Source organism: Rattus norvegicus, chromosome 11, assembly GCF_036323735.1.
Source record: "Rattus norvegicus strain BN/NHsdMcwi chromosome 11, GRCr8, whole genome shotgun sequence".
Taxonomy (NCBI): Eukaryota; Metazoa; Chordata; class Mammalia; order Rodentia; family Muridae; genus Rattus; species Rattus norvegicus.
In genome coordinates, this window is record NC_086029.1 from 57,205,289 (window position 1) to 57,232,219 (window position 26,931).

General features: G+C 42.0%; 1 protein-coding gene and 2 pseudogenes across 4 annotated transcripts in view; 2 read left to right on the forward strand and 1 right to left on the reverse strand.

Moving 5' to 3' along the window:
• Window positions 1–26,931, forward strand: part of Tmem45a (transmembrane protein 45A) — an 86,945-nt gene that overhangs the window by 23,603 nt on the left and 36,411 nt on the right. Inside the window, exon 1 of one of the 4 annotated variants that reach the window (XM_063270229.1) lies at window positions 24,743–24,836. The exons of the other annotated variants lie outside the window; for them this stretch is intronic. The gene's annotated coding sequence lies outside the window, so the exon portion shown is untranslated. Of the gene's footprint in view, window positions 1–24,742; window positions 24,837–26,931 lie in introns of those variants that run through there. 4 annotated transcript variants of the gene reach the window in all.
• On the forward strand, window positions 1,266–2,001 carry Rps27a-ps21 (ribosomal protein S27a, pseudogene 21; annotated as a pseudogene).
• Window positions 1,346–1,857, reverse strand: LOC134481064 (ubiquitin-ribosomal protein eS31 fusion protein-like; annotated as a pseudogene).

Below are 26,931 nucleotides of genomic sequence, written 5' to 3' on the forward strand. Positions count from 1 at the left end.
TATGGAATATAATTCATAAGGAATGTGGTAAGCCCTGGAAGAGCAAGTTATCACAAGACTAGTTTTATCACTGGCTAAAAGAATGGTATTTTTCTTCACCATTTGGCATGATTTATTAATTTCCATACATTATTTACAAATACCTATTCTTTACAGTCACACGCAGCTTCCTTACTATATAAGAGCTGAGAAGAACTTAGGGAGAAGGGGTGGAGGCTGTTTGTCTCGTGATCACAGGTACTGCTGCCCACTCATTTGTCTTGGTTGAATTAATCTCCCTTAATATGTTTTTGGAGGCTGTTTCTTCTTTTAGCATAAATTGCGTACTCACTTAGAGAGTCTTATGGAGGTATTCAGCTGTTGGCAACATGCATTTCTCCAGCACCAGGGGGATCTTCTGAACTTCACACATGCGCATGTGTGCGCGCACACAGAGATCAGCCAATCATTTCCTAAATTTTTTTATAATAAGATTTGCTCCCATGTAGTGTAATCCGTATGCACACCACCAATCTTGTCTTATTGGTAGAAGCAAATGCTAATACCAACATCGCTGACTATGAGTATTAGTTCCTGGGCTTTCTTAATCTTCATACATACAGTTCAGGTAGAGGGTGTAGTTTGAGGTGCTTATCCCTTTCCTTTGGGTTGAAATGAATGTGAGGCGGTGGGCTTGGTAGATTGATCTGGGTGAGAGAAGCAAACCTGGAGGTGTGCAACATTCCCATCAGAGCCTCATCCTTTTATATTGAAATCCTCAGCACCTAAGTGGTTGGATTCCACAGTGTCACAGAACTGGAAGACGAATTTGGTGAGACGAATGAGCGTAGTTACTATCCAGTTCTGGGAGAACCACCTGATTCAGTCTTACTTTCTGATGGGCAAACACTCTGTCCTTGGACGAACTGGAAACCTCACAAACAGACTGACAACCAGATTTGTGTGTCTGATGACGTTAATTACAGAGTGCTGTGGGCCAGGTTTCTGTCAGAGGAGTCCTGCTAGAGACTGCTGACAATAAGTGAAATGTCCACGGAGAAGCTGTGAGTGGGAAGAAGGAAGGGCGCCATGCGAGGCTGCAGCACACAAAGAATGTCACGGGTTCCCCTGGGGAAAGTCCTCCTGAGGACTGTCATCCGGCATACAGATGCTCACAGTAAGATTCAGGAGAAGTCCGACATGTGGAAAGGCAGAGAACTAGAGATGCAGATGGAGGATACTTACCAGGGGACCAGAAGGAACACAGTACCCAGTAGCTCAGGGTGGATGAGAAGTGATGGTTTTGATGAAGGAAGTCAGAAAGACTACTGGAGGTCAAAGAATGAAATTTCTTGGGCCCTGGAAGATGATTTTCTTTTCCTTTTTTCTGTTCCTTCTTTTTGTTAACTCATCCACAACCACTGGTCTTCTGGTTTGTTGAAGCAGTAAGTCAGACAACGCTTGCCACAGTAGTGCCTGTCAAAGTGGCTACCCATGAAAACTACCGCACCACATTCACCGGAAGGACATTCCCGATGAAGTCGGCTGATTTTGCCGTTTTCATCCGTCCTACAGTATTTAAGCACAGGCAACCTAACCTCCTTCCTCTGGTCCTTATTCTTCTTGGGGGAGGGGTAAGACTTCTTCCTTTTCTCAGCACCACCACGAAGTCTCAGTACGAGATGGAGAGTGGACTCCTTTTGAATGTTGTCGTCAAAGTACAGCTATCCAGCCGTTTACCAGCAAAGACCAACCTCTGCCAATCAGGAGACACTCTTCCTTATCCTGAATCTGGGCCTTTCCACTTTCTATAGTGTCCGAGGGTTCAGCCTGGAGCATGATGGTCTTCCCTGTAAGGGTCTTCACAAAAATCTGCATCCTGGCAGCGGCTCCACCCACAATGGTGGATCAGAAACGGAAGATGATTTTCTTATGGCTAAATCCTGGAACAAGAAGTTATATGATTATGAATCCAATACACCAGATAGATGGGGTCATAGTGGTTATAAAGAGTTGTATCCTGAAGAGTTTGAAACAGACAGTAGGGATCAGCAAGATATTACCAAAGGGGGAAAAGAAGACCATCTCCCTAGGTAAAATTGTCTGCCCATGAATCCCGAAAACATAAGAAGTCTAAGAAATCCCATAAGAAGTAGAAAAATGGTCACACACACACACACACACACACACACACACACACAGAGAGAGAGAAAGAGAGAGAGAGAGAGAGAGAGAGAGAGAGAGAGAGAGAGAGAGAGAGGGAGAGAGGGAGAGAGGGAGAAGAAAAACAAAAGGAAGCTACAGATAAAACAGCAGATTCCTCAAGTGAGCTCTCAGAGGAAACTCCGGCTTCTAGTACCAAGAAAAGGAAGCAGCCACACAGGAGCAAGGAAAAGTCTCCTAAAAATCTTTACCTCTAGGGGGAGAAAGTGATAAAGTGATGCTTCTCACATAGATGATTCTGCATCTAGCAGTTCTGAGGAAATCAAGGAAAGAAACACTAAGAAAACCAAAAGGAAAAAGAAAGAGAACAGCATCCATGTTTCTGTGCCTGACCCTGAGGGACAGGAGAGGACAAACAAGTGCAGGAATTGGAAGGTGGCTACTGAGGCAAGGTCTGTTGAGAGCTCAGAGGAAGACTAAGTGGGAGAGCCACAATCCTGCTTCCCACTGACTCTTAAAAACCGGGGTGGGGTGGGGAATTGCTGGTGACTACTTCAGGCAAAGGTCAAAAGTCAGAGGTCAGAGTTGTACTGCCACAGATAACTGTTTTTGGCTTGCTAATCTTCACCCCCTTCTGTTAATAGGGAATCTGATATTGTGTTAAGGTTTCTTGAAGATAATCATTTTTTTTCAATTAATCACTTAGGGTAGAATATCTATACAGCAAATTAACGAACCCAGAAAGCTGAACTCAGTAATGACCTGGGCATACCCATTGGAATGTTGGATTTGGGGGAATCAAGAGTCCAGGAGGAAGGAGGAAGACTGAAGTAGTGAATAGAATGGTTTGACAAGGAGACCTTGCTGTTTATACAGGAGGTAAACTGGCTTCAGCTTTGGCGCTTTGGTTCTTCTGCCGTTGGGCCCCATAGGCATCCAGTTCACTCAGTGAGGCAATAGTTATAAGAGCAAACCGTCTCTCTTCATGCACTCTACAGAGCACTGCTAAGGAACCTAGGGTTTTCAGCCTAATTTCCCTGCTGGTCCCGGAGGATCTACAGCTACATTTAGTGTAACTCGAACATTACAGTAACTGGGTAGTAAATGTTTTTCTAGTTCCATTGCTCTATATTGCCTAAATGGGCTTGTGTTTGAAATTATTTGTTTAATTGTCCTATCAAGTGGACAGAAGTAGGAAGTAGCTATGTTGCCAATGATGCCTTCAAAGAGATTCAGGGCCTCAGTCATCTAAATGCCTTTTTTTTTCTCCTTCTTGTCAAGTTGGGGATCAAACCAAAGGCCTTGCATATAACTAAGCAAGTGCTCTACCATTGAGCCATACCCCAATCCTGTTTTCCTTGTTCATTTCTAATTCTATTAATGGATTATAGATTTCTCTGAAACCAGTTGAATCAATTCCACAATGAAACACTTCTCAGAGACATACCCACTTTCCAGTCTGAGTTCTTGTGTCTTGAGTACCAAGAACATTATTTCCCCCTGCTATATACTGTGATCCTGATACCAAAAGAAACCAAAATACCACTGGAAAGTGGTTGGTAGAACAGTTGACATTTTGTTAAGAGAAAAGAGAAAGGTGACATTGTCAGTATTTTGGTTTTGAACTTGTCACTTTGGTACTGAGTGAAATGCACAGCAACTCAGGACTATGGGTCACGGTTCTGCCACTAATCGATTGAGTTCTAGACCAGGTTAAGTAACCTTCCTGGCCTTATGTTTTGCTTGTGTAATACAAAGATTCTTCATGGTTAACATGACAGACACCAGCAATAGAATACGATAATGCTGACATCCCATGAAGTGGCATTTTATAGTTCTAACTAAATTTGTGCTCTTTATGGAACATATTTCTAATAAAGTGCTTGTTCTTAAAACACATGTTTGGCAGATGTGTCCTATTCCTTTATTATGAGCAGGTGCCACCTTTTGGGATAATGAAACACTAATGACTTTAGTACTCAAATGCCAATGTCCCATGGTATTTTCTTTTCCTTGAGTTTAGCAGAGGAAGAGTCTAGTTACTACATAATAACCTTCTAGAAGCAAGTGATATCTTTGTTGGAAGTAGTTTGGGGCACGCATTTTTTAATGCAGTTTTGTGCTACAAATGTACTGATTCTAAGCACAGACTCAGGAAGATGGTCCTGCAGAATAAGACACTTCCAAGTTTGAGTTTTGACCTTACCTTCCTCCCATACTAACAGACTTAACTTTTCCCCAAGGAAAGCACATTCTGCCCCCCCTCCCACCACCACCATGTTCCATTTTTCTTGGTCACATAAGCAATACAATTGTTTCTGTTCTAATCCATGCCTTAGGCTAAGGCTTTGATGGTTCCTCTACTCCCCTCAACAATGGTTTAGGGCCACTTTTGAAAACCCGCGTTCTGTTTGCCTTACCAGCCCTAGAACATTTCTTGTTAGTGTTTCTTAGAGATGATTATGTCAAATCCTAAGTTGGGGTGTAGAAGAAAAAGAATTGGAGACTTCACATTTATTAACTCATGTGATACAACTTGAAATTACTGAATTCCAATAAATAAAATTTCACTTAAAAAAAAAGAAGAAAGGGAATTGGGAGAGGGGTTGTTGTAAGGTGGATGCTAATGAAGCAGACTTTTGGGGGTGATAAGTGGCATCTTCTAGGAAAGTGTTTCCCTAGGTGGCTTTTTTTTGTATTATAGAAAATGGAAACAAAGCTTAAACTACCTAGTTCTAATGAATCTGAAGAAAGACCATATATTTTATGCTAGATGCTACCATTGCTATTAGTCAGGCAGAGAAGAGATTAAAAGTCTTTAATGCTGAATTTTATTTCATTTGATTTCTGTGACATTTTACCTTTTGGGATTTTAAAGTTGAAATAAAAAGCCTTCCACCCACTGAAGTTTTCTACGCACATTTTCAACCCAACTATCATTTCTTTCATTCATCCATCCATCTATCCATCCATCTATCTTCGTTAGCCTTCATCCATCTATGTACCAAGGATTTCCTATGGAAATATTTAGTCCACCTAACTCTGAGAACTAGGAATCTGGCAGTGAGGAAGAATACAAATGAAACCCTTCATTCATAAAACAGAATTTATAGGGCATTGTTTTTATAAAGAAAAGAGTATGGAATATAATAACACAGTGACTTAGCAAATTATGCAGCATATTATATTAAAAGACAATTACTGTAGAGAAAATAAAGTAAAAATAGAGATGAGTTATTGAAGCAATTTCTAGAATATGGTGATGTGAAATTATTATATTTGAACATAGCTTTAAAGGTGAGAGCTTTTCTTTTTTTAAATTATTTTTTATCAATCATTCCATTCTTTTATATATTAAATGATATCCCACTTCCCAGATACCCCTCCACAAGCTCCTGATCTCACAACCTCCCTCTACTCCCTCTCCTTTGCCTCTATGAGGGTGCTCTCACACCCACCCACCCTCTCCTGCCCCACCGCTCCAGCATCCCCCTACGCTGGGTATCAAATCCCGGAAGGACCAAGGGCCTCCCTTCCCATTGATGTCAGACAAGGCCATTCTCTGCTTCATACGTATCTGGAGCCATGGATCCCTCCCTGTACACTCCTTGGTTGGTGTTCTAGTCCCTGGGAGCACTGAGTAGTCTGGCTAGCAGATGTTCTTCCTATGGGGTTACAATCCCCCTCCAGCAGCTCCCCCACCGGGGTTCCTGAGCTCAGTCTGATGGTTGGCTCCCAGCATCCACATCTGCATTGGTCAGGTACTGGATGAACCTCCTAAAGAGCAGCCACACCAGTTTCCTGTCAGCAAGCACCTCTTGGTAACAGTAACAGTGTTGGCTTTGGTGTCTCAGACAGGATGGATGCCCAGGTAGGGCAATCCCTGGACAGCCCTTCTTTCAGTCTCTGCTCCACTTTTTTTTTTTTTTTTTACTGTTTTGAGGGAAGAGCTTTTCAAGCAGGAGGAACAACGTGTGCCAATGCCCTAATGAGGAGGCAAGCCTAGTATAGTTTAGGAGAACTAGGAAGGCAGTGTGGCTGATGGGGAAGAGACTCTGACTATGGGATCTTGAAGAAGTGATGATCTTGCTTGCCTGGGTCATGGGGAGGGTGTCCTTGTGTGGACTTGAGCTTGACTTGCATGTCTACAGAACTGCACTCATGTTGGGAACAGTCTGACAAGGGCAAAGGCAAAGTTGAGTCCAGCTGGAAGATTGTCTTAGTTACTGTTCTATTTCTGTGAAGAGACATAATAACCAGGGTAATTGATCAAAGGAAGCATTTAATTGAGGACTTGCTTCCAATTTCAGAAGGTGAGTCCGTGATCAATATGGTGGGGAGAAAGGCATCAGGCGTAGGGCATCAGGCAGCAGGCATGGTGCTAGAACACTGTGTGAGGGTTTTCATCTGACCCAAAAGCACATGACAGAAAGTGAGAGAGACTGGGGCTATCATGGGCTTTTTAAACCTCAAAGCCCACTCCTAGTAGAACACCTCCTCCAGTAAAGCCACCATACCTTTTTCTGTTTTCTGATTTTGTTTTATTTACATTTCCAATGTTATCCCCTTTCCCGATTTCCCATCCATAAGTCCCCTATCACATTCCCCTCCCCCTTCTTCTATAAGGGTGTTCCCCCTACCTACCCGCCCACCCCTTTCAGCCTCCTTGCCCTGACATTCCCCTACCCTGGGGAATACAACCTTGGCAGGACCAAGGGCTTCTCTTCCCATTGGTGCCCAACAAGGCCATCCTCTGCTATGTACATATGCAGCTGGAGCCATGGGTCTGTCCATGCATAATCTTTGGGTAGCGGTTTAGTCCCTGGGAACTCTGGTTGGTTGGTATTGTTGTTCTTATAGGGTTGCAAACCCCTTCAGCTCCTTTAATCCTTTCTCTAACTCATCCATTGGGGCCCCAAAACTGTTCTACCGCATAGGGGACCAGTAACAAATATTATCAATTGTAATGATGCTTTCTGCACAAGAGTGGAGTGGTAGCAGTGGAGGTGATGAAGACTGGTCAGACCTGGGCATATTTGGAGGTGGAGTGATTTTTGATGGATTGGATGTGGGAGGTGAGAGCCAATGCAGAGTCAAGAATGGCTAAAAGTTTTGCTGTGAGCAGGTCCTCCCTAGTCAGGCATCTTAGGAGTTATGTTCTGAGCTGTTCTAGACCTTTTTCAGTTTAAGAGGCCTGTTTGATACTTGAGTGGGGAAACCAGGTGGGACTGAGGCTAAACATTCAGGGAGAAGTCTGGCCTGAAGTTAAGCACTTGGGAGAAGTGGGTACATGGCATGGTGCTTCAAGCAGGATGAGACCCTCTCCCCCAGAACTGAGCAAAAATAGAAAAGAACCTAAAAGGAGGATCCTTGGAACATCCCATGTTTGAAAAGTTAGACGTTTAGGAGAAACAAGAAAAGAAGTTTCCAGACAGAGGAAAACAGATGGGATGTTGTCTTTCAGGGATGAGGTAGTTCTCAGCTCTGCTAAGTTTTACTTTGGCTCAAGTGAGGTGTAACTGTGATGTTCTACAGGAGGCGGACATGAGGGGCTCTGTTGACCTGGTGAGAGAGCTAGGGTTGATAGAGGAATGGCAAATGATAGCAGAACAAGTGAGCGGGTTGAAGGCAGAGGCCATCAAATTGCTGATAAGCTTTCCCCTGTTCCCAATCCAGAAGATCCTAATCTCTCAGAGTCCTTCTCTCAGTCACTTACTTTATTTTATTATCCCTGTTTCTCTTTGTCAGCCCCTTGGAATGAGCTGAGGGAGGATTCCCTTCTAGTTTGTCTCCAGCCTCTGTTGAGTTCAGGGCTTGAAAGTACTTCTTTCTCTATTCAATGAAAGAAAGAACGTTATAGATCAGCCATACCAACCACAGTAGGGCCCATCACCCTAGAATGGAAGGCCGAGACTCTGTGTAGGAGCTGAGTTCCTTCTGCCACATGCTCAGGCCCCTCAGCCAATGTGTATAAGTGGGACCCAGGCAAAGTCTGTTTCTGACTGAGGTGATGTGCTGAGCTTTTGGCTCTTCTTCCAGCCTCACTTTGACAAAGGTTTGCATTCCTCTCAGTTGTGGCATCTTCTTGGCTGAACCTAGGATGTTGCAAGTTGGCTGGGGAATTCCCACACATGCCCTGCTGCTATCTTATTTCGCTAGCTCCATGTGGCATCTTGCTGCCCACACAGGCTATAGGAAGAGAACAATGCCAGTCAGCATAGCTCACATGGGTGGCCTGACTCCTGGGTGGGGCCACCTGCTGTTACTTGACACCTCTAGCTCATGACTGCAAAGTATTTTTGTACCTAGCTCATATAAATAGGAGAGGTGTTAGTTTTTAAACTCTGGGGTTTTGTCTGTGTTTGATTTTGGAGTTTTGCCATAGCTCTTCATTAAGCCTCTTCTGAAGTAACTATTCTCCGGTGATCTTCTGTGTCTTATTTTGGAGTCACATTTATGATTAAGATAAAGAGTAACGGTAATGAAAAGTGAAACTTGGTGACTGGTTGTGAATGCAATGTCCCAGAGGATGTCAGCCCTTCATTGACTCCTTCCTACTTCCCGCTCTCTCACCAGCATTTCTTGCCACTTCTTCTTTTGGAGGCCTCTCCTCCTGGGCCTTTTGGCAGCTAGAAAGGGACGTGGGAATGTGCCAGGTGATGCATTCTTAGTCCATCACGATGTTTACACTGTGGAGCTTTGCTTTTCTTGATTTTGTTGACTTTACCCTTATGTGTCTTGCTATTTTTTTTCTCCATCTTTAGTAACTTGGGTATTTCCTATTTACATTTCAATTGTTATTCCCTTTCTGGTTTCTGGGCCAACATCCCTCTAACCCCTCCCCTTCTATATGGGTGTTCCCCTCCCCATCCTCCCCCCATTACCGCCCTCCCCACAACAATCACGTTCACTGGGGGTTCAGTCTTGGCAGGACCAAGGGCTTCCCCTTCCACTGGTGCTCTTACTAGGCTATTCATTGCTACCTATGAAGTTGGAGCCCAGGGTCAGTCCATGTATAGTCTTGGAGTAGTGGCTTAGTCCCTGGAAGCTCTGGTTGCTTGGCATTGTTGTACATATGGGGTCTCGAGCCCTTCAAGCTCTTCCAGTTCTTTCTCTGATTCCTTCAACGGGGGTCCCGTTCTCAGTTCAGTGGTTTGCTGTATTCTGGCTGTGTCTCTCAGGAGAGATTTACATCCGGTTCCTGTCAGCCTGCACTTCTTTGCTTCATCCATCTTATCTAGTTTGGTGGCTGTATATGTATGGGCCACACGTGGGGCAGGCTCTGAATGGGTGTTCCTTCAGCCTCTGTTCTAAGCTTTGCCTCCCTATTCCCTGCCAAGGGTATTCTTGTTCCCCTTTTAACGAAGGAGTGAATCGTTCACATTTTGGTCATCCTTCTTGAGTTTCATGTGTTCTGTGCATCTAGGGTAATTCAAGCCTAATTTGGGCTAATAGCCACTTATCAATGAGTACATATCATGTGTGTTTTTCTGTGATTGGGTTACCTCACTCAGGATGATATTTTCCAGTTCCCTCCATTTGCCTATCAATTTCATAAAGTCATTGTTTTTGATAGCTGAGTAATATTCCATTGTGTAGATGTACCACATTTTCTGTATCCATTCCTCTGTTGAAGGACATCTGGGTTCTTTCCAGCTTCTGGCTATTATAAATAAGGCTACTATGAACATAGTGGAGCATGTGTCTCTGTTATATGTTGGAGCAACTTTTGGGTATATGCCCAAGAGAGGTATAGCTGGGTCCTCAGGTAGTTCAATGTCCAATTTTCTGAGGAACCTCCAGACTGATTTCCAGAATGGTTGACCAGTCTGCAATCCCACCAACAATGGAGGAGTGTTCCTCTTTCTCCACATCCTCGTCAGCATTTGCTGTCACCTGAGTTTTTGATCTTAGCCATTCTGACTAGTGTGAGGTGGAATCTCAGGTTGTTTTGATTTGTGTCTTGCTATTTTTAACAACCTGAGTCTATATTGCTCCAATTTCCATCTAAACTCCTCAAACCAGTGTCCTGCATTGACATCTCTGAGCCCTCAATTTTGTCAGACTGTTAGGCTGGCCTATGACTGCCTGAGGTCATAGCCGCTGTATTCCACCAACTTGGCCCTTTAAAAACGAAATCCTTTTCATGTATCTGCTGTAATTATTAACAATGATTACACACATTGTCTTAGAATTTTACTGTTGTGAACACACACCATGACCAAGGCAACTCTTATAAGGACAACATTTAATTGGGGCTGGCTTACAGGTTCAGAAGTTCAGTCCATTGTCACCAAGGTTGCAGCATGGCAGCATCCAGTCAGGCATGGTGCAGGCAGAGCTGAGAGTTCTACATCTTCATCTGAAGGCTGCTAGGAGGAGACTGGTTTCCAAGGGGGTAGGACCCATACCCACAGTGACACACCTACTCCAACAAGGTCACATCTCCAAATAGTTCCACTTCCTTGTTCAAGCATATATATATATATATATATATATATATATATATATATATATATATATATATAATCACGAACATTATTGGCTTCCCTGGTATTTATGTACATTCTGCTCTGATCATGTCCATCGACCCTCTCTCTCTTCTCTCTCTTCTCTTTGCCTCTTTCCTTCACACCTATCTCATCGTTTCTGTTTGTGACTTACTTCACTTAAGGAGGTGCTCTCCTCCACATCCATTTCCTATAAAGGGCTAGATTTCTTCCTCATACATATTGCATCTCTAGTATTTTTATACATCTACTGAAAAGTCCCATAGGTAGAGTCTACAGCTATCTGCAAGCATGGGCATGCAGGTACCTCTTTTATATGCCAACTTTATTTCCTTTAATACATGCTTTCAGCAATGGTAAAGATCGAAGATATGGTAGTGTTGACACAGATTTATACACCCAGTATACAAGGGTTCTCTTTTCATGCTCCCTCAAACCTTTATTAATTTATTTGTTTGTTGATTGATTTTTTTAAATTTCATACTTGAATATATTTTATATTAAATATATTCTCTCCATATACCACCTTTCCCCTCTCCCCTTGTTGATGATGGTTGACATGAGATGGCATTTCATTATAGTTCTGATTTTCATTTCTGTGATGGCAAAAGATATTTAGCATGTTCTTCAATATGTTTTCTGGCCATTTGTACATTTTTTTGAAAGGAGTCTATTCAATCACTTGCCATTTTTATTGTGTTATTTCTCGTTAAGTGTTTAGAGTGATCTATATGTGCTGGGTATTAATGCTCTTTCTGATTCAGTTAGTAAAATGCCGTTTCTCTTCGGGATGTCCCTTCGCTCTGGTGATTGTGTCCTTGCTTGCACAGAGGCCTCTAAATCTGGGGCAATCCCAATTGTTTGACCTTCATTCCTTTTTGTTTGAAATCACTGCCTTGCCAGCTATAAAGTGGTTTTCTTCCATTTCCCACTAGTATTTTCTGTTTACCAAGGATTTTGCTCTGTTTGGAGTTAGTTTGTGTACACGGGGAGAGGGATAGTATTCAGTGTTCTCTATGAATAGCCATAGTATTCAGTGACTATATAGTTTTCCCCAGCAGAATTTGCTGTACTCTCTATCTCTAGCCTCTGACACTCATTTTTGTCAACTTCTTCAAAAATTGGTTGGCTGAGCATACGTGGATTTATTTGTTTTGGGTCCTTTATCTCATTCCACCCCTCTATATATCTACCAGGATGTTTTTGCTTTGTTTTGTTTTTTTTTTTTTCTTGCTCGTTCTTTCTTGTTAAGAGAGTTATAATATAGCTTGTCATATTGGCTTGTTACATAATGTTGACTGTATTTTCAGCTGGACACTGTAATGGAGCCTACACTACCACTGTGGCTTTGTTGGTAGTGATTAGTAGGTCTTAACATAATGCCTATCCTACAAGAATTGGCATGACTCACTTCCCTATAGGACTTGCAATAGTTGGAACACCCTAGTAATTCATGCAGCTGTGGTGTAGAGAGCAGAGTATGTGGGGTGTGGCCTCTGTGGTTACTTACTTGCACAATGGGAGTGGTAGCCTATCAATGATAACCTATCAATCAATGAGAGTTCCATAGTCACCATTGTTACTGGTTAAAGTGATTCTGGACCGTGTTGAAGGACTTGAAGCTTTTATCTTCTGGTTAGACACTGTTAGATCCATAAACTTCATGGGAAGATCTATGACTGGAATCACATTGCTCCCAGTGTCACATTCACATAGAGCCCCATCAGTGGGCACATCTAATAAGGCTTGTGTTTGACATAGTGGACCCACACAGGTGGAGTGTCAGCAAAAATTGTGCAATTCTTCTTTTCTGCTGAAGTGGGTGTGTCTTTCCAGGAGTGAGACCTAGCTGTGCCTACTTGCCTACTTGAAAAAAGGTTGGTGGCTGGGAGTTCTTGCTGTCCCACCCCCTTTCTTTAGGTTGAAGTGTCTTTGGGGGTTTGAATAAGAAATTAAAAACTGAATATAGTTAATCTTAAGCACCATGAGAATGAAGTTCAGATGGCAAGGCATCTGCCCAAGGTGTGCAAGGTACTGAGCTTGGACGCCAATGCAACAAAAATAAAATAAAAAGCAACAGCAACAGAGAAGAAGCAGAAGTCCAATAACGATAACAACAACAACAAAACAACAATAATGATGATGATAATGATGATGATGGTGATGATGATGATGATGATGGTGATGATGATGATGATGGTGATGATGATGATGATGATGATGATGATGATGGTGATGATGGAACATAGAGAAAGAAGGAAACAAATCATTTTGCCTGAGATGTTGGGGCCAGTGAGGGGGAAAGATTGTTACCTGTGTTGAGCTCAGCTTCTCTTGGGATCATATTAGGCTGGGTGCTTTGAGTATTGGCTGGGGCTTGCACCTATGAACGCACATACACTGATTTACACATACGTACACCCTGCATACTTTGCATCGAGGTACCTACCAAGTGTCAAGTAGGAGTGATTTTCAGATGAAATTCCTCTTCACTGAGTTTCAGGGTAGAAGTTAGCACTGAATGTGAACTATACCTGATGTAGATTATGGAGCATCTAGATCAGGTGTGTATGTAGTATGTATGTATGTATGTATGTATGTATGTATGTATGTATGTATGTATGTATGTTCTTATTATGCTTCATGGCGTGGAAGCATGCCAGAGCTAGTTCCTGGCCACTCTGAATACAATTAAGGGCAAAAGAACCACGAAGTTCTATGTTGAAAGGGTGGGGGCAGTGACTGCTGTGTCTGCTGCCTTCCATCTCTGGGGAGGATTCTCCTTGTAAGTAGCCATGTCCAGAGCTGAGGGGCAGGTTTCTTGGCTTGCCAGTCCTAGAGGGCAATATCACTCCCTCCCACAGCATTAAGACCCATACCCCTATATTATAGAACTAACTCTCTAGAGCCAAGACATTGTTGAGCAACTCCCTCTTCTGGTGATGAAGTTTAATACCCATGAGGTCCTAAAAGGAGACCATTGCCCTGTCTTCCTGCAACCCAAACAGAATCCAACTATAGGACTCTTTTCAAAACAGCTCTAAACTTCAGCACCCTGAGAGATCACAAGAAGATACAGTAAACGTTTGACATTAGCCTGCTCTGTAGACCACAGGTCTTTCTATCTATAGGGCAATAAGTCAGCAAGATGTCAACCTTTTGCTATAGAGCCGACTAACAGCTTTCTTTCTTACTGGGAGTCTCTCTCCAACCCTTACCCCTCCTAAGTGGGATTTCATTGACTCAGCAACTATGGTGTGTGGTAGATGTTAGAATACACTATTTCTGGTACCAGGATATTATCTCAAGACTTGATTTCAGCAGGTTCTGTCTGAAATGTCATTCTAGCTCTCTTCCATGCCTACTCACATCTATAAGCAGATATGCTCTTGACTTTAGTTCTATGTCGTAGAGGTATAGGCTAGTTCTTGGTCCCTCTCTCATACACTATCTTGCCCCATCATGGAGATCTGTTTGAACTCCATGTTGTTGTCCATTTATCTCTTATAGTCTTAACTCAGAGCTTTCAGATTCTAACTCCATTAAAATATTTATCTTATGTGTATATATCCCTGAATATGTATATTACACATATGCTGGTATTATTCAAAGAGGCCAGAAGAGGCTGTCAGATTCTTTGGAGCTCAAGATAAAAGTAGTTATAAGATGCCATGTAGGTGTTGGGAACTAAACCTGGGTCCTCTAAAAGAACAGCAAGTCCTCTTAACCACTGAGTCACCTCTCCAGCCTACTCCCAACTCTCTGTGTGATAGAATACAAGGACATGGTATTAGTTATAGAAAGGAGTAACTTCAGTTTTTAATATGAAAACCATTAAGTCTGTTGACTAGATCCCTTGGCTGTCTATTACCATTGCCCAGTTGTTGCTGAGACTTAGGAAGGGGGATTTAGACTGGCATCTGGTACAGCTCTCCCCAGTGGAAACAAGGAAATGTTCTGAAGCAAAGTTTATACATAGTTATAACACAGACAGTTTAAGGCACTACTACGAATTACACTCATAAACATCCTTCCTACTAACTCCAGAATGTGGACAGTTCTGTCTAGGATGTTGAGAATAAGGAGAAATTAAGTTCCATTTGTGATATCTAATACCTAGAGATGCCTAACAATGCCTGTCCTCTGGTGGAGGGGAGGAGCCGAGGCTACCACATTGTATGTCCTTTACTTTCTCTAGGTCACACACCAGCTCTCAGCTCTCTAACCACACTATAGTTAGCATTGTTTCCTCCTCCCTTACCACACTATGATCGTGTTTCACATGACTTTCAGGCTCTCAGCTTTTCAATGTTCTTGGTAACTTAGGATACGTTTCTTATGGAATACTTTAAGGTGATGTGGGGCGCTCTGTTGACACTCTCTGTTCATAGTGCTGTGATAAACATCTGAATGTCAGTTCTAAGTAGGATGCAGATATACTCCTGTCTTCGTTTAAGTTTTTGGACACCTCAGTATAATGGGGTGACTGTTCACAGTGCTGTAACACACATCTGGACGGTTTTTCTCAGTAGGATACAGATATTTCTGTCTTCTTTTAGTCTTTTGGACACTGCGGTACAATGGAGTGCTTCTTACCTTTAAATGGAGTGTGAACACACTCATAGTTTATATTATTCATTAATTTACTTAGTAGACAACTCCCATTCAAGAAGTGTTGGATCCTGAGCATACACAGATAAGGGACATAGCTTCTCCGTTCTAGAAGTTTATAGTCCAGTTAAAGGGGACCTACAAATAAATGGTGGTACCTTGAGAATACAGAAAAAGGGAGACTCTCATCAGAGAAGGGTCTACAATGACATTATTCTTGAACAGAGGCAAATGTCTGCACCCACTCTCTTCCCCCTTGCCCCCTCTTCCTCTTCCTTTGCCTTGTGGGGCTGAGTTGTACAGGGCATGTGTTACTTGGATGAAGGCAAGAAGGGCTGCTAAGTAGATTCAGAAAAGGGATGTTAGAGCTTGGTTTGTTTAGGGAGCTACAAGGGGATCCTTTGGTTTGTTTTTAGTAAGTTGAGAGCAGAAAATGGGATAAGGGCTACTCAAGAAGTGGAGGCCATTTCCACATTATAATGATCAAACTATTGTTCTTGAGGGGAGGAGTCATCTGTGGCCTTCAAGCCAGTATCTGCAGGAGACCTGAGATGTGTCACCTGGCTCTTATTCAGAGCTTTGCAGTTGTTTTCAGTAAACTTGTGAATGGCTGCTGTGAATGCAGGTGACGCGGAAGAGGATGTTGCATTGCACATTCTGCTTCTTTCATTCCAGTGACATGTGATCTTGTGCAAGTCACAAGGCATCGCCAAGCAAGTGTCTTTATAGATAAAGGTGGGTCTAATAACTCATTGTCGAGGTTGGTGGGAAGCTCAGGATAAAGCTAAGGACGCCTCCACTATCTCCTCAGCATATGTTTCTCGATCCTTCCCACACAGCTTTTCTCCCTCCCTTTCCTTCCTTTTCTCTATCCCATGTATTTATCATATACATTTGGTATCTGAAATTGTTCAGTGATTGTTAGCCACACGTAGCTACTGAGAACATGAACTGTGAGAGACTTAAGTTGAGACTGAGCGTGAAATTCCCTCTGCCTTGCTCACAAATCATTATTTCCAGGGCATTGCTCCCTTAGGATAGGTGGCACTTTTTTTTTTTTTGAGTTTTTGGAGGTCTTCATAAAGAAAGCCAGATGTGGCTGGTTCCTGAGGAGACCTTCAGTTGCTCTCTAGTGAGCTCTCCTTTCCTCCTACATTGATGTTCTCATAAAAGACCAAGTCTAACTTTTAAATTTATTCCCACTTTGCAGTCTTATTTTCTACCAAATTGTGGAAACGGATACTATAGGGAAAAATGGAATGCCAACTGCCTTGTTAGCAATTATTTTCTATTGGTGACATGTTTAAATGGTACAATAAGGATATATCTAAGTGGAATGGGGGGTTTTCGTAAGCTTTTGGCTACTGAGAATTTGAGATGACTATATGACTTATAATCCACTCTGTTGGCAGCCAGCATCGCTGAGCATTCAATGGGAAAAGTTAAAATGACTTTGTAGAGCTTATAGCTTATGAGCATGACACTGAGAATTTAATTTTATTACTTTTTTTTAAATTTATTCTGTGATTCATCCAACATCCGCTTATACTCAGCAGTGGGAAAACTTACGGTGCTGACAGGTCTTCACAAGGCTTCCTGACTACTTGGAATTTGTGCTCTGGTGAGAAGAAAGGCAGGATGTAAGGACACTGTGGGCAGTGGGACATGGACTGGCCACTTTCGCCTTTCTTCTCATGCAGAGCATCCACGGAGCACAACCTCAATGGCTGCGAATCCCTTGAACCAGTGTTTTCTTCTTTCACAGTGGTCAGTAGACAGCACACATGTTAGTCCCTTCATTTCTTCTTCCTACCATGCTGGTCTTGACTCAGACTCCTCAGAAATGAGCGTCTGCAGTAAACACTTGATTGCTTTCCTCATCTGCAGCTTCTTTCTCCCCTTCATATATTCCAGATGTGAGTGTCGTTTGAGTCTTGCTGGAATACCATTGAAACACATACTTTATTTTCTCCACAGCTGTTTCTAGAACCTTCCTGGCAGAGGATCAATGTGCTGGGAGGGGCTGTATTTACTTCGCTTTCATGTTTGCTCTTCTTGGAGCTTGGCCTGCAGCTAGTCTCCTTAGTGGAGACTTAGCAGACAAGAAAGCTTAACTGCTAAACAGGATGGTCCCCGTCCTGTGTCAACCTCTGGATCAGACATGTTGGCATCTTCCTTGTCCTCAAAAGCTGAGGGCACTTCCTTCTCTTGGATGACTGAATTATGTCTGCTCAGGTTTCAGAGTAACAGACAGATTCAAATCCCAGCTCCATTACTAAAACAGCTATGAGAACTTTTTTGCCAAGTTATTTTTTCCAACTTTTAATTTCTCTATCTTTTAATACCGAGGCACTGATTGAACTCTTCAAAATTGAACAGATCCATGAGACACTGTACATGAGATATTTAACCAGTTCCTACTTCATAGTGAATCTTTTATCCATGCTTTATGTTTACATCAATGGTAAAGTGTGTACACATTGACGAATAAGGTTGCATCTGGAACCACTTGATTCAGTCCCATTGCTATCAGTTATTACAGATTGAACTGTGGTCCAACTGTGCTGTGTTCATGCTGCTTGCCAAAAACACTGGATGGGGACACTGCATTGTGGTACCACGGAGCTGGATGGAACTTCTGGAGACTATCTGTGTCATCACCATGGTCCTGTGTGGTGCTCTCAGCATACCCCAGGGAGAGAATTGAGAGACTTCAGTGGATCTTTGTGTGACTGTAGCTACTGTTGTAGTTTTGACTCAGCTGTTTCTAGCCTCCTATCCTACACTCATGTAGCTACTGGATGGTCACTTGCCTCTGATCTTTTTTACTTTTTGGCTTCATTTCTTTTCTTTTTTCTTTTTTTCTTTTTATTTATTTATTTATTTTAACTTGAGTATTTCTTATTTACATTTCAAGTGTTATTCCCTTTCCCAGTTTTCCCCTCCCCATCCTCCCCTCATTGCCGCCCTCCCCCCAACAATCACGTTCAGTCTTAGCAGGACCCAGGGCTTCCCCTTCCACTGGTGCTCTTACTAGGATATTCATTGCTACCTATGAGGTCAGAGTCCAGGGTCAGTCCATGTATAGTCTTTAGGTAGTGGCTTAGTCCCTGGAAGCTCTGGTTGCTTGGCGTTGTTGTTCATATGGGGTCTCGAGCCCCTTCAAGCTCTTCCAGTTCTTTCTCTGATTCCTTCAACAGGGGTCCTGTTCTCAGTTCAGTGTTTCGCTGCTGGCATTCGCCTCTGTATTTGTTGTATTCTTGCTATGTCTCTCAGGAGAGATCTACATCCCGCTCCTGTCTGCCTGCACTTCTTTGCTTCATCCATCTTGTCTAATTGGGTGGCTGTATATGTATGGGCCACATGTGGGGCAGGCTCTGAATGGGTGTTCCTTCTGTCTCTGTTTTAATCTTTGCCTCTCTCTTCCCTGCCAAGGGTACTCTTGTTCCCCTTTTAAAGAAGGAGTGAAGCATTCACATTTTGATCATCCGTCTTGAGTTTCATGTGTTCTAGGCATCTAGGGTAATTCAAGCATTTGAGCTAATAGCCACTTATCAATGAGTGCATACCATGTGTGTTTCTTACATGTGGGTTACCTCACTCAGGATGATATTTTCCAGTTCCAACCATTTGCCTACGAATTTCATAAAGTCATTGTTTTTGATAGCTGAGTAATATTCCATTGTATAGATGTACCATATTTTCTGTATCCATTCCTCTGTTGAAGGGCATCTGGGTTCTTTCCAGCTTCTGGCTATTATAAATAAGGCTGCTATGAACATAGTGGAGCACGTGTCTTTTTTATATGTTGGGGCATCTTTTGGGTATATGCCCAAGAGAGGTATAGCTGGATCCTCAGGCAGTTCAATGTCCAATTTTCTGAGGAAGCTCCAGACTGATTTCCAGAATGGTTGTACAAGTTTGCAATCCCACCAACAATGGAGGAGTGTTCCTCTTTCTCCACATCCTCTTGGCTTCATTTCTGACAATGAGGAATTGCCTGTAAGGTGGGGACACGGAACCTGGGTTTCTAGTCACACCTTCACTTCTCTCCTGGTTCCTTGTTTGACTTCCTAAGCTCCTTCACAGAGGGAAACCGATCATGCAGTCGGCCGTGCTAAAACAGGCACAGATTTATGGTGTCAATATCAGCTAGCTAGTCTTTCCTTATTGGGTAGGGAGAGGGTGCAAGTGGGGGCTCTTTCATCAAGTCCATTGTTAGGAGAAGCAAATCGCTCAAGCTCTTCTCATACAGATGCCACAGTGTGATCTAAAGTAAATGAAAAAGTTACAGAAAGCTTGGCCAAAGTGCTGGAATTTTACATTTGTGCTCAAGTCCTTCCCTATAGCTACTAGTTTTAGACTGGAATCGACTGGTCACACCAATCAATGGACAAAGAACCAGGCATTTCTGATCTCTTAAGTGATTTAAATGGTGACGCTGTGGTGTGGAGGGGAGCCTTCATTCACCATCAATAACTTGGAAGCTACACCAGAAAAGAAGTTAATGTGAGCAGAATACTGTTTCTCAGTGGTTTTGATCAAAAGTATATTTTTTTAAAAAGTCGCATATTATCTATTTTTGTCAGGATGTCACAAATGCATCAGCATGGCTCAAAAAATTATGAGATACATTCTTCTGAGGACTCACTGAGCTCAGAGCCACTCCCAGTTTCTCTGTTCTTCTTCATGGAAAACAGAATGTGTGGTATAGTTGGCTGATGGGAGAAGAGTAGACCTGGTCTTGACTCAGTGAATCATAAATGTTTATAAAAGTGAAAGCCAGTAAAAAGTTAAAGGGTCAACAACTCACTTAAACATGCCTTAGGTGTGGATTTAGTTTCTAGTGGTAGGAATAGAAATAAAAGCTGGGATTCAGAGGCACTCTTGGATATTCTGTTCTTAGGATAGTTATTCTTCGCTCTGTTATGATAAGACACCCGAACTTGGACTATTTAACAACAGGAAAGCTTTGTTTGGCTAACTTTATGGCATTGTATGTGGAAGACAATGCTTTTTCTCATACTGGATGAACAACAGAGAAAGCAAGAAAGGGAGTTAGAACTTTTACAAACATATCTTCTATTTTGTTCAACTAGCTCTAAAGCTTCCAGAACATGCCAAAAGAGCAATGCTGACTGGAGACAAATTGGTTAATACATGAATCTGTGCGGGGCATTTATATTCAAACCATAACTCTCTACCTTCTCTCTCCAAAGGCTCATGGCCATCTCATAATGCAAAATGTATTTAGACACTCTCCAAGAGTCACTTAAGTCTTAATATCTTCAACATTACTTATCTCTGGTATTGAACCTCTTGATACGATGCTATCACCTTTCTGTTTGCGGCCTCAGGAGCCTCTCCTTTGGACTGGTTTCACTCCTTCACTACTCTTTTATTCAGCAGATGTTCTATGTCCCTTTCAGAAAAATCTGTTTTTCATCTCCTGAAAGATAGGAAGAAGAAAGAGTAAGGGAAGGACTAGGGAGTAGGAATAACCTTCAGAAGCATGCTCCCAGTGATCTATCTGTTCCACAAAGACCAACATGAAATTCTTAACACTGTGGTAGGCATTTAATATGTAGGCCACAACAGTTAGTTCTCCATCTGTATGTTTTAAATTGGTTGAAAGGAGCAGTCAATTAATGGCACTCACTACAATACCTTTATGCCAGTCCTCCTTACTTTGGGCCCCAAGACTTCACTTTGTTAACCTAAGACTTTCAAACATTTTCCATTTATGACTGCTTTTTGTCCTAGAAATGTTTTAACGACTCCAGGCATGCAGGCAAATTAAATGGATATATATCTCAAGAACCTATTTTTGATAATATACCATGAAATTTATCTTAAAGCAATTCTTTGGTGGACATATAATTGTTTCACAGATTAAAATTGATAGGAGGGCTGAGAAGATGGCTCAGTCAATATCACCCTTGTCACATGAGCACGAGAGAACTGGGATTTTATCCCCAGTCTCCATGTAAAAGCCAGATCTGGCACTGTGCACCTATATATCAACACCAGGGAGGTAGACACAGGAAGATCCCTGGGTCTTGCTGGCCAGTCAGTCTAGCCAAAGTAGTGATTTTCAGGTTCAGTAAGAGATCCTGTTTCAAAGGATAAGGTGGTGAAGAACTGAAGCACAACACATCAGCTTTGGGCCTTTGCACACAAACATCACCCAACACAAAAACACTTGGACATGTACTCATGAACATCAAATATATATTCAAAAAACTTTAACTCAAATTTGTAGATCAATGAAGTGAATTTCCTTATTTATTTTTACAATACATGTTAGGGTCTGGAGAGATTGCTCAGTGGCTAAGAGTAGTAGCTACTTTTGTGGTGGACACTGATTCAGTTCCCTGCGCTGGCTTTATAGCTAACAACCATCTTTAGCTCCAGTTTCAAGGAAGATGATGCCCTTTTCCATGAGCACTGAACGCATGTGGTACATAGACGTGCATGCAAACAAAACACCCGTACACATTACAATTAAATACAAATAAAAAGAATTATGTTTTGCCTAAATATTTAATAATGCAAGACACTGAATAGCTTCACAGCCTCTCAAAGTTAATCAATATTTTTATTTGATTGTTCTCAAATGCTGAGAATGCCACTCTGTCTAAATATGTAGTATAAAATGTCATAAGTGTGTTTAGGACCATTTTATTAATTGTTGGAAACTCTACCAAATCCCATGTTAAATTTGATTTAATGGTTTTTTTTTTAATGACAAGCCAGCAACTCAAAAAGCAACTTTAAAAAATCAAAGATTCTAACACAATAGCAATTCAACTATAAACTTACTTGATCCTTGCACAGTGAAAAATGACAGTAAGGAAACATTGAAGGCCTTTTTTTTTTCAATGCTTAACTATCGTGTTTCTATAAGAGAAAACTTTGCACACACAGTGACAAGACCCATTATAATTCATAGCAAATTGATAGGGCTGAGTCTGAGCTGAAGTGTGGCAACGGCCATTGGTGTTGAGTCACACGACAGCGACTTCTATGTAACATGCACTTGTTTCCAGTTCGGAATAGAGGGTGCTGTGAAGTCCTATCATGCAACATTCACAGAAGCGTCCAGAAACCTCTTAGTCTAATTACGTGCTCTACTTTTAATTAATTCTTGGTCCTTGGGCATTCAAAACCCTTTCATTCTGAACAACTTGTCACAACCTTTGTGTTGCATTCCTTGACTTCTATGGCATTGTAATCACAGTTGAAGATGCTGGACTTTATTCTACTTGTTTTGATCCAGGAAAGGACAACGATTTAATGGCTTTGATGCCAGAGAGCTAATAATTCTGAAGATTTTCCAAGCATGGCGGATCATTATTAACCAATAACATCAGCCTTAATAAATATTATATGGAGGTTTTTAACATCAGATCTCTTAGATCCTATCTAATCCCATCTGCAACTCGGGGATATACATTTAGTATTTAATCGTTGATGAAAAAGACATATTCCCAATTCCTGTGGCCTTGGGCAATGGAACCTTGGCCCAACAATAGCCATCTTAGCAGATGGTACCAACAACATTTCAGTCAAAGCATCTCATTGTACAAGTGAGACAGAGAAAGGGTTAGTTGGTTGTCAGAATTAGCCTGGGTATGATTCATAAAAAAAAAATGGGGTCATTCGATGTGGAAATATCCAGTAACCATAGTCAAGTCAACTTAGGATACTGAGTAAGAGATGCTGGGTATTGCCTGAGAAGTCACCCTGAACTCTTACGAGCTTTGAGAGAAAAACAGAGCCATCTTAGTGAAGTTGGAATATTGAATCATACCTGAAATATATTGGGCATACTAAGGCTAAAAATTGCATGAAATATTTGAAATAGAAATGTCACTGAGTAGTCTGTATTTTATGATTTTTCTTTGGCACTAGGGACAAAACCAGAGCCCCTGTGCTTGCTAGACAAGCCTTCTACCACCTCGCTAAATCCCCAACTTGTAGTCCTGTACTTGCCTTGCTGGTGCTATTGCTAAATGCTCCTGCTCTGCCTTTAGGTAGACATAGTGGTAACAAGTGCTAATCAGCAGGAGTGACTTCCTGTACAGCTGTCTACACAGAGCACTGACTCATTCTCTTAGGACATTTCAGATCAGTGTCAAAGGCTCTAAGGGTGGATTGCCTCGGGGAGTCTTACTTTTTGTTCCTGACCCCAAACTCCTAAAGCAGTCACTGACTCTTCTTTGTTCCCATGTTCTATTCTCGCTGCCTCAAGGTATTTTAATGAACCTGCATACCTGCAGTGCGAGATAATGATAATCAAAGGTGGAGATTGGTGCGTAGGGGGTGGTGGTGTGAATTATGGCTTTAAATGTGGAATAACATGGCAGGAAGGATGTGGGACTGAAGACAGCACCCGCTCTTCAGAATCCTCTGTTGGAAGTGGAGGCAAAACATTCTCCGTGGTGGCTCTGAAATTCTTTATCTTTTCTTGTTTGAACTTGAATTTTAAGGAGACTAGAGTTTATGAGTCTGTCTCTGTTTTAGTTTTATACACACACACAGAGAGAGAGAGGGAGGGAGGGAGAGAGAGAGAGAGAGAGAGAGAGAGAGAGAGAGAGAGAGAGAGAGAGAGAGAGGGAGGGAGGGAGGGAGGGGGAGGGAGGGAGGGAGGGAGAGAGAGAGAGAGAGAGAGAGAGAGAGAGAGGCGCAGAGACAGGGAGACAGAGAGAGAGAGACTCTCTAGAAGAAAAGCTACTCTTCTCAACTTATTTAATCTATAAGTGGGATATCCTTACATATTTAAAAAAATCAGGTGATGAGATCAATGATATTTTCCAGAATTCATGTAGAACACTATGCTAAATATGAAGAAGTAGCCAGTGTGAGCAAATGCTCACATTAGAACTCTCTCACCACAGGGCATTCATACCCGCAGAAATGATTTCCACTAAATGTCCCATCCTAAGGATCACAGAGGCTTGCCTCTTAAGAGTTTGGAAAGGAAACAGTAAAAACGAAGCTCCCATTTGTTGACTTTTCTCTCCCCTGTGACATGTGCTTGGTCATGGTGTCCAACCTGGACTCAGCGTATGGAGACATTAAAAGGGAGTCTTGCTTAAGCCTCTCACAATTGAGAGGAAATGAGAGCTGGGAGGACAGAACAGGCAAGTCTGAGAAATGTGCTGGTGCTTTTGCAAGGCTGTTGGCTAGCATTCTTGGCAGTGTTTGACTCATAAGACATTTTGAGTGAAGACGGCTTGGTTACATAGATGAACAAGGAGCCCTGGGCTAGTGAGAAGAGATGGAGGTTCCAGGAGGTCAAGTCAACAATGCTGTGCCTGTGAAACACTGGTGAAGAACCTTGCAGGTGCTGTGGAGGCGGAGGCGGAGGCGGAGGCGGAGGCGGAGGCGGAGGCGGAGGCGGAGGCGGAGGCGGAGGCGGAGGCGGAGGCGGAGGCGGAGGCGGAGGCGGAGGCGGAGGCGGAGGCGGAGGCGGAGGCGGAGGCGGAGGCGGAGGCGGAGGCGGAGGCGGAGGCGGAGGCGGAGGCGGAGGCGGAGGCGGAGGCGGAGGCGGAGGCGGAGGGATACAATGTAGGTTGGAGCGGAAGGGAAAGAACAAAAGAAAAGTCCACTCTGAGCTCAGGCCTCTCAGGCCCAGCAGTTTCCGAGCTGCTATTTCATTATCAAACCCTATGCTCAAAATCCAGATCTCTGTGTCCTGTTCTTCCATCGCTTATATCCTTCCCCAGTTTTAAAGAAAAACCTAAGCAGAAATAAAAGAAACTGAGCGACACACTAGAAGACGGAGATATTTCCCATGCTCATGGATTGGAAGAATTGGTATTTTGAAAAATGGCCATCCTACCAAAAACAGTCTACAGATTCAATGTAATCTTCATCGAAATACCAATGTCAGTCTTCAGGAAAATAAAGTAATATAATTCACATGAGAGTATAAAATATTCCAGATAGCCAAATCAATCGTGAACAAAAAGAACAAACAGGGTGTATCATTATACAGCTTCAATTACACTGTGTAGCCATAATGACAGATACAGTACAATATTAGTATTAAAAACAGATGTATAGATCAATGAAGTATAACATATCATCCAGATATGATGCTATGGAGCTATAGTTACCTGAGTTTTGGCAAAGATACCAAATATGTATATATTGAGGAAATATGGCCTCTTTAACAAGTTGCCCTGAGAGAACTGAGTTTCTACCTTAAAAAACAAAACAAAAAAAAAAAAAAAAAACTAGCTCTCTTTCTCTCACCCAGTACAATAATCAACTCCAAATAGATTAAAGCACATTAATGTAAAGGCAGAAAGTCTGAAACTATCTGAATAAATACTTAAAAATATAGGGGTAGGTCAGACAACTATAGTTAGAAAATAATGCCAACAGTAAGCGAAATGGGGCCCAATGAATTAAAAAAAACACTGTGGAACAAAAGAAAAATTAATTTTGTGCAGAGACAGCCTACAAAGTGAGAGAGAAATCTTTGCTAATTCGATATCTGATAGAGATCTAGCATCTAGAGTACACAAAGAGCTCAGAACACTAAGTGACAGTAAATCAATAATCTAATCAATAAATGGGTTAATGGAACGAACGCAGTTTCCCAGGGATGAAATGCAAATGGTTAATGAATGTATGAGAAAAGTTTCAAAATCAGTCCTCTCAGAGATTTGCAAATCAAAACTCCAATGACATTTCAACTCACCCAGCTCTGAATGGCAGTCCTTAATAAAGCCAATAACAAAAGTGCCGGTGAAGACATGGCCAAAAGAAAACCCTTATTACGTGCGCATAAGAATGTAATGTGGTCTAACCAGTATGCAAATCAGCTTGAAGAGTCTTCAAAACTGAAATACAGGTCTACCATATGACCCACTGTAAGGGACTTCCATGAGAGCTTAAGCTAATAGATCAGAGAAACAGGTTCCCAGCCAACTTGACTGCAGCATTATCCACAGCCTAAATGAGGGAACCACCCTAAATCTGTGTCAGCAGAGGGATGAATAAACAAAAGGGGGTTTATATGAGCACTTTTTCAGCCTTAAAGAAGAACAAAGTTGTTTTCAGGAAAAAATGCATTTAATTTTAGGTTATTATATTAAGGGAATCAAGTCATTATTAATTTTCATTTGTATATGTTAGATTGTATATAGGTACATAAAATCATGTATGTGCGTGTGGGTCATGAAAGTAGAAGCCAGACTGTCCTAAGATAACAAAAGAAGGTTGGGGATTTAGCTCAGTGGTAGAGCGCTTGCCTAGGAAGCGCAAGGCCCTGGGTTCGGTCCCCAGCTCTGAAAAAAAAAAAAAAAGAACCAAAAAAAAAAAAAAAAGATAACAAAAGAAACTGACCAGAGAGGGGAAGAATGAGGAAGGGGAAGAGAGAACTATGCCCAACATATATTACATACATACTTGCATTAAAATATCCTTATGAAACCCAGTGCCATGTCCAATGAATGTACATCAATGAAGATACAATTTAAAATTAGACATATGTGATTATCATCTCCATGAAATTAATAACCACATTTTTCTGTAAATTAGGATTCAAATAAAGACTATATCATATAAATTCATATTTATAACTCAGGATAGATTTGTAGTTCATGGTTTCTGTCTTTACTTAAAAGATTAGCAACAAGTTACCCGCATTAAA